The sequence below is a fragment of the Lolium perenne genome, chromosome 1 (genome assembly GCF_019359855.2).
Source record: "Lolium perenne isolate Kyuss_39 chromosome 1, Kyuss_2.0, whole genome shotgun sequence".
Taxonomy (NCBI): Eukaryota; Viridiplantae; Streptophyta; class Magnoliopsida; order Poales; family Poaceae; genus Lolium; species Lolium perenne.
The window spans coordinates 196527979-196535651 of NC_067244.2; positions in this window are offsets into that span (position 1 = coordinate 196527979).

Here is a 7673-nt window from a genome sequence, read left to right on the forward strand (position 1 = left end):
AAGGAGAGGTTGCTACAGTAGTAAACAACTTCCAAGACACAAATATAAAACAAAGTACTGTAGCAAAATAACACATGGGTTATCTCCCAAGAAGTTGCTTTCTTTATAGCCATTAAGATGGGCTCAGCAGTTTTAATGATGCACTCGCAAGAAATAGTGTTTGAAGCAAAAGAGAGCATCAAGAGGCAAATTCAAAACACATTTAAGTCTCACCCACTTCCTATGCATAGGAATCTTGTGCACAAATAAATTCATGAAGAACAAAGTGACAAGCATAAGAAGATAAAACAAGAGTAACTTCAAAATTTTAAGCACATAGAGAGGTGTTTTAGTACCATGCAAATTTCTACAACCATATTTTCCTCTCTCATAATAATTTTCAGTAGCTTCATGAATAAACTCAACAATATAACTATCACATGCAGCATACTTTTCATGATTTCCAAACACATAATTTTTATCAAGTTCAAGAATAGTGGAATTAAAACTTTCAAACTTACTTTTATTAATAAAATAACAAGGTAGTTGATCAGTCTCAAGAGATATGGGACACATAGATAAAGTCAAAAACTCTCCAATCCCATTTTCATTAGTAGTACAATTAATATTATCAAGTAACATAGGACCATCATCTAGAGATTTATCATAAACATTTGCCAAGCAAAATTCTTTAGTACCATGCATTTCGACATCAGGCACAAACAAAGCATTATCATAAGATTTATCAAAGTAGCATGGATTATCATAAATAACAGTAGCATAATTATTTTCACAAGTATTACTCATGGGGACTATTTCAAGAGAATCCACAGGAACATAACATTCAACCTCTTCCGGTAAGCATGGAGGACAATCAAATAGTGTAAGAGATAAAGAGTTACTCTCATTAGAAGGTTGGCATGGGTAGCTAATCCATTCTTCCTCCTTTTGTTCGTCACTCTCCTCTTCTTTTTCATCCAATGAGCTTTCAAGTTCATCAATTTCTTCTTCCACAGGTTCCTGCAAATTGTGAGTGCATTCTTGTGCATTAATGTGTCTCTCTTTATAATCAAGGATATAAGGATTCCTATTGTAGCATTCTATGCAAGAATTAAGGATAGTAGAGACATAATCTTTAAGGTCCTTACAAATAGCACAAGTTTCATAATTCTCTACCATGAAGGATTCTATCTCGGAGGCTCCCATAAATAAGACAAATTGTTCTACCTCTTCGAACCCATAATGAATATAGCAATTCCGATTATAGCTCTTAATAAAATATTCCTCACTAAAGCCACATTGAAATTTAAGATGTTTATCCTGTTGAGAGCAACAGTTTATATCATGGCGTCTAAGCAAGATTCTAGCAATTGTATTTAATTTTTCTATCATAGCACTCATTATTCTACCAGTTCTTGATTCTCTATAACAATTATAACATTCCATAAGCTCCAAGTAGGTTGTAGGTTCTCCCATAATAGCAGTTTTTAATTTTTCGGTTTTTCAAATTTTTATGGATTTTTGGGTATATGAGACAAATAAAACAAGACAAAAATAAACTAAGCAAAAGTAAACTACGCGAACTAATACTAGACAAAAATAAACTAAGCACAAATAAACTAGGCAAAAGTAAACTAAGCAAAGCAAAATAAAACAAATTAAAAACAGAGAGAGAGGTAGAGTGTACTCCCCAGGTGAACTTATGAGTAGAGCTATGCCTCCCCGGCAACGGCGCCAGAAAACAGTCTTGATGACCCACAAGTATAGGGGATCGCGATAGTCTTCGAGGGTAGTATAACCCAAATTTATTGATTCGACACAAGGGGAGGTAAAGAATACTTATAAGCCTTAACAACTGAGTTGTCAATTCAGCCGCACTGAAAAACACTAGCAACAGGGGTGATGTGAAAGTAGCAAGAATATGAGAGCAATAGTAACAAGAATACAGCAGCAAAGAATAGCAATATGAGAGCGATGGCACCAGAAGATAGTTGATACTACTTCCAATGACATGTAGAACAAGTATATTATGATGAGAGATGGACCGGGGTTCCCAGCGATCTACACTAGTGGTAACTCTCCAATAAGTGACAAGTGTTGGGTGAACAAATTACAGTTGGGCAATTGATAGGAATCAAAGCATTAAGACAGAACATCAGGCTTATTAATTATGTAGGCATGTTTTCCGTATATAGTCGTACGTGCTCGCAATGAGAAACTTGCACAACATCTTTTGTCCTACCAGCCGGTGGCAGCCGGGCCTCAAGGGAAACTACTGGATATTAAGGTACTCCTTTTAATAGAGTACCGGAGCAAAGCATTAACACTCCGTGAAAACATGTGTCCCTCACATCACCGCCATCCCCTCCGGTTGTCCCGATTCTTGCCACTTCGGGGCCTTTGGTTCCGGACAGTGACATGTGCATACAACTTGTAGATACAATCTAAGCAATAATTATAAAGCTCAAATCTAAGATCATGCCATTCGGGCCCTAGTGACAAGCATTAAGAATAACAAGATTGCAGCAACAATAACTTCACAAACTTTATAGATAGACTAATCATAATGTATCATCCATCGGATCCCAACAAACACAACACCGATTACATCGATGAATCTCAATCATGTAAGGCAGCTCATGAGACCATTGTATTGAAGTACATGGGGAGAGAATACCGACTAGCTATCGCTAGAACCCGTAGTCCATGGGGGAACTACTCACGGAGCATGGCGGAGGCGGTGGCGTTGATGGAGATGGCTTCCGGGGCACTTCCACGTCCCGGCAGGTGCCGGAACAGAGTTCGTCCCCGAATTGGAGTTTCGCGATGGCGGCGGCGCCCCGGAGTCTTTCCGGAGTTTCGTCAATTGGTACTGCGTTTTAGGTCGAAAGGGATTTTATAGGCGAAGAGGCGGCGCAGGGGGCACTGGGGGCGCCACACCTAGGCCGGCGCGGCCAGGGTCTGGCCCGCGCCGCCATGTGGTGTGGTGGCCCCCTGGCCCCTCTCCGACTCTTCTTCGGTGTTCTGGAGCCTTCCGGGAAAAATAGGAGGTTTGGCGTTGATTTCGTCCAATTCCGAGAATATTGCCCGAACAGCCTTTCTGGAACCAAAAACAGCAGAAAACAGGAACTGGCACTGTGGCATCTCGTTAATAGGTTAGTTCCGGAAAATGCATGAAATCATCATAAAGTGCAAGCAAAACATGTAAGTATTGTCATAAAACAAGCATGGAACAACAGAAATTATGGATACGTCGGGGACGTATCAGCATCCCCAAGCTTAGTTCCTGCTCGTCCCGAGCAGGTAAACGATAAAAAGAATAATTTTTGTAGTGACATGCTACTTACATAACCTTGATCATACTATTACAAAGCATATGAAATGAATGAAGTGACTCAAGGCAATGATCTATAGTTGCTAACAAGTAGATAACATATAGCAAAACTTTTCATGAATAGTACTTTCAAGACAAGCATCAAAAGTCTTGCACAAGAGTTAACTCATAAAGCAATAAATTCAAAGTAAAGGCATCGAAGCAACACAAAGGGGGATATAAGTTTCAGCAGTTGCTTTCAACTTTCAACATGCATATATCATGGATAATTGTCAACATAAAGTAATATGATGAATGCAAATAAGCAAGTATGTAAGAATCAATGCACAGTTAACACAAGTGTTTGCTTCTAAGGTGGAAAGAAGTAGGTAAACTGACTCAACATAAAGTAAAAGAATGGTCCTTCAAAGAGGAAAGCATCGATTGCTATATTTGTGCTAGAGCTTTGATTTTGAAAACATAAAGAGAGCATAAAAGTAAAGTTTTGAGAGGTGTTTGTTGTTGTCAACGAATGGTAGTGGGTACACCAACTACCTCGCCAACCGGACTTTCAAGAGCGGCTCCCATGAATTATTTGCATATTTATGTGGCACTCCTTCCAACCTTTCTTACACAAACCATGGCTAACCGAATCCTCGGGTGCCTGCCAACAATCTCATACCATGAAGGAGTGCCTTTTTATTTTAGTTTTATTATGATGACACTCCTCCCAACCTTTGCTTACACAAGCCATGGCTAACCGAATCCTTCGGGTGTCGTCCATCAATCACAAACCATGGAGGAGTGTCTATTTAAGTTAATTAATTTGGGACTGGGAATCCCATTGCCAGCTCTTTTTGCAAAATTATTGGATAAGCGGATGTGCCACTAGTCCATGTGAGAGTCCGTCAAAAGTAAATGACAAGGTTGAAAGCTAAACACCACATACTTCCTCATGAGCTATGAAACATAAACACAAATTGAGAAGCATTTTGAATTGTTTAAAGGTAGCACTCAAGCAATTTACTTTGGAATGGCAGGAAATACCACATAGTAGGTAGGTATGGTGGACACAAATGGCATAGTTTTTGGCTCAAGGTTTTGGATGCACGAGAAGCATTCCCTCTCAGTACAAGGTTTTGGGCTAGCAAGGTTATTTGAAGCAAACACAAGTATGAACCGGTACAGCAAAACTTACATAAGAACATATCGCAAGCATTATAATACTCTACACTGTCTTCCTTGTTGCTCAAACACTTTTACCAGAAAATATCTAGACCTTAAGAGAGATCAATTATGCAAACCAATTTCAACAAGCTTTACGGTAGTTCTCCACTAATAGGTTTAAACTACATGCAAAAACTTATGATCTACTTGAGAGCTCAAAACAATTGCCAAGTGTCAAATTATCCACAACATATGAGGCATTTTCTTTTCCCAACCAAATAACCAATAAGTATTGTAGCTTCCAACTTTTATCATTGAACATTAAAAGTAAAACGAAGAACAAGTGTTCATATGAAAAAGCGGAGCGTGTGTCTCTCCCAAACAAGGATTGCTAGGATCCGAATTTATTCAAACACAAACAAAAATAAAACATACAGACGCTCCAAGTAAAGCACATATGATGTGACCGAATAAAAATATAGTTTCAGGGGAGGAACTCGATAAGTTGATGAAGAAGGGGATGCCTTGGGCATCCCCAAGCTTAGACGCTTGAGTCTTCTTGAAATATGCAGGGATGAACCATCGGGGCATCCCCAAGCTTAGACTTTTCACTCTTCTTGATCATATATCATCCTCCTCTCTTGACCCTTGAAAACTTCCTTCACAACAAACTTCTCATAAACTTCATTAGAGGGGTTAGTACTCAAAAAAATTTGAATCCACCTTGGTCCTGTAGTGGCACATTGCAAGAACTCAATAAAACATTAGCTACAGCTCTCTATGTCTAGAAAAGCTCGCTTAAAGTCCACAAGAGACAATGCAAAAAAACAGAGACAGAATCTGCCAAAACAGAACAGCCAGTAAAGACGAATTTTAATAAAATACTTCCGTTGCTCAAATCAGAAAACTCAAAACTAATGAAAGTTGCGTACATATCTGAGGAACACGCACGTAAATTTTCATATTTTTCTGATTTTTCTACAGAGAAAACAGCCCAGATTCGTGACAGATAGAAATCTGTTTCTGCGCAGAAATCCAAATCTAGTATCAACCTTCGATTAGAGGCTTCACTTGGCACAACAAAACACAAAACTAAGATAAGGAGAGGTTGCTACAGTAGTAAACAACTTCCAAGACACAAATATAAAACAAAGTACTGTAGCAAAATAACACATGGGTTATCTCCCAAGAAGTTGCTTTCTTTATAGCCATTAAGATGGGCTCAGCAGTTTTAATGATGCACTCGCAAGAAATAGTGTTTGAAGCAAAAGAGAGCATCAAGAGGCAAATTCAAAACACATTTAAGTCTCACCCACTTCCTATGCATAGGAATCTTGTGCACAAATAAATTCATGAAGAACAAAGTGACAAGCATAAGAAGATAAAACAAGAGTAACTTCAAAATTTTAAGCACATAGAGAGGTGTTTTAGTACCATGCAAATTTCTACAACCATATTTTCCTCTCTCATAATAATTTTCAGTAGCTTCATGAATAAACTCAACAATATAACTATCACATGCAGCATACTTTTCATGATTTCCAAACACATAATTTTTATCAAGTTCAAGAATAGTGGAATTAAAACTTTCAAACTTACTTTTATTAATAAAATAACAAGGTAGTTGATCAGTCTCAAGAGATATGGGACACATAGATAAAGTCAAAAACTCTCCAATCCCATTTTCATTAGTAGTACAATTAATATTATCAAGTAACATAGGACCATCATCTAGAGATTTATCATAAACATTTGCCAAGCAAAATTCTTTAGTACCATGCATTTCGACATCAGGCACAAACAAAGCATTATCATAAGATTTATCAAAGTAGCATGGATTATCATAAATAACAGTAGCATAATTATTTTCACAAGTATTACTCATGGGGACTATTTCAAGAGAATCCACAGGAACATAACATTCAACCTCTTCCGGTAAGCATGGAGGACAATCAAATAGTGTAAGAGATAAAGAGTTACTCTCATTAGAAGGTTGGCATGGGTAGCTAATCCATTCTTCCTCCTTTTGTTCGTCACTCTCCTCTTCTTTTTCATCCAATGAGCTTTCAAGTTCATCAATTTCTTCTTCCACAGGTTCCTGCAAATTGTGAGTGCATTCTTGTGCATTAATGTGTCTCTCTTTATAATCAAGGATATAAGGATTCCTATTGTAGCATTCTATGCAAGAATTAAGGATAGTAGAGACATAATCTTTAAGGTCCTTACAAATAGCACAAGTTTCATAATTCTCTACCATGAAGGATTCTATCTCTGAGGCTCCCATAAATAAGACAAATTGTTCTACCTCTTCGAACCCATAATGAATATAGCAATTCCGATTATAGCTCTTAATAAAATATTCCTCACTAAAGCCACATTGAAATTTAAGATGTTTATCCTGTTGAGAGCAACAGTTTATATCATGGCGTCTAAGCAAGATTCTAGCAATTGTATTTAATTTTTCTATCATAGCACTCATTATTCTACCAGTTCTTGATTCTCTATAACAATTATAACATTCCATAAGCTCCAAGTAGGTTGTAGGTTCTCCCATAATAGCAGTTTTTAATTTTTCGGTTTTTCAAATTTTTATGGATTTTTGGGTATATGAGACAAATAAAACAAGACAAAAATAAACTAAGCAAAAGTAAACTACGCGAACTAATACTAGACAAAAATAAACTAAGCACAAATAAACTAGGCAAAAGTAAACTAAGCAAAGCAAAATAAAACAAATTAAAAACAGAGAGAGAGGTAGAGTGTACTCCCAGTGTGAACTTATGAGTAGAGCTATGCCTCCCCTGCAACGGCGCCGTAAAAACAGTCTTGATGACCCACAAGTATAGGGGATCGCGATAGTCTTCGAGGGTAGTATAACCCAAATTTATTGATTCGACACAAGGGGAGGTAAAGAATACTTATAAGCCTTAACAACCGAGTTGTCAATTCAGCCGCACTGAAAAACACTAGCAACAGGGGTGATGTGAAAGTAGCAAGTAATATGAGAGCAATAGTAACAAAGAATACAAACAGCAAAGAATAGCAATATGAGAGCGATGGCACCAGAAGATAGTTGATACTACTTCCAATGACATGTAGAACAAGTATATTATGATGAGAGATGGACCGGGGTTCCCAGCGATCTACACTAGTGGTAACTCTCCAATAAGTGACAAGTGTTGGGTGAACAAATTACAGTTGGGCAATTGATAGG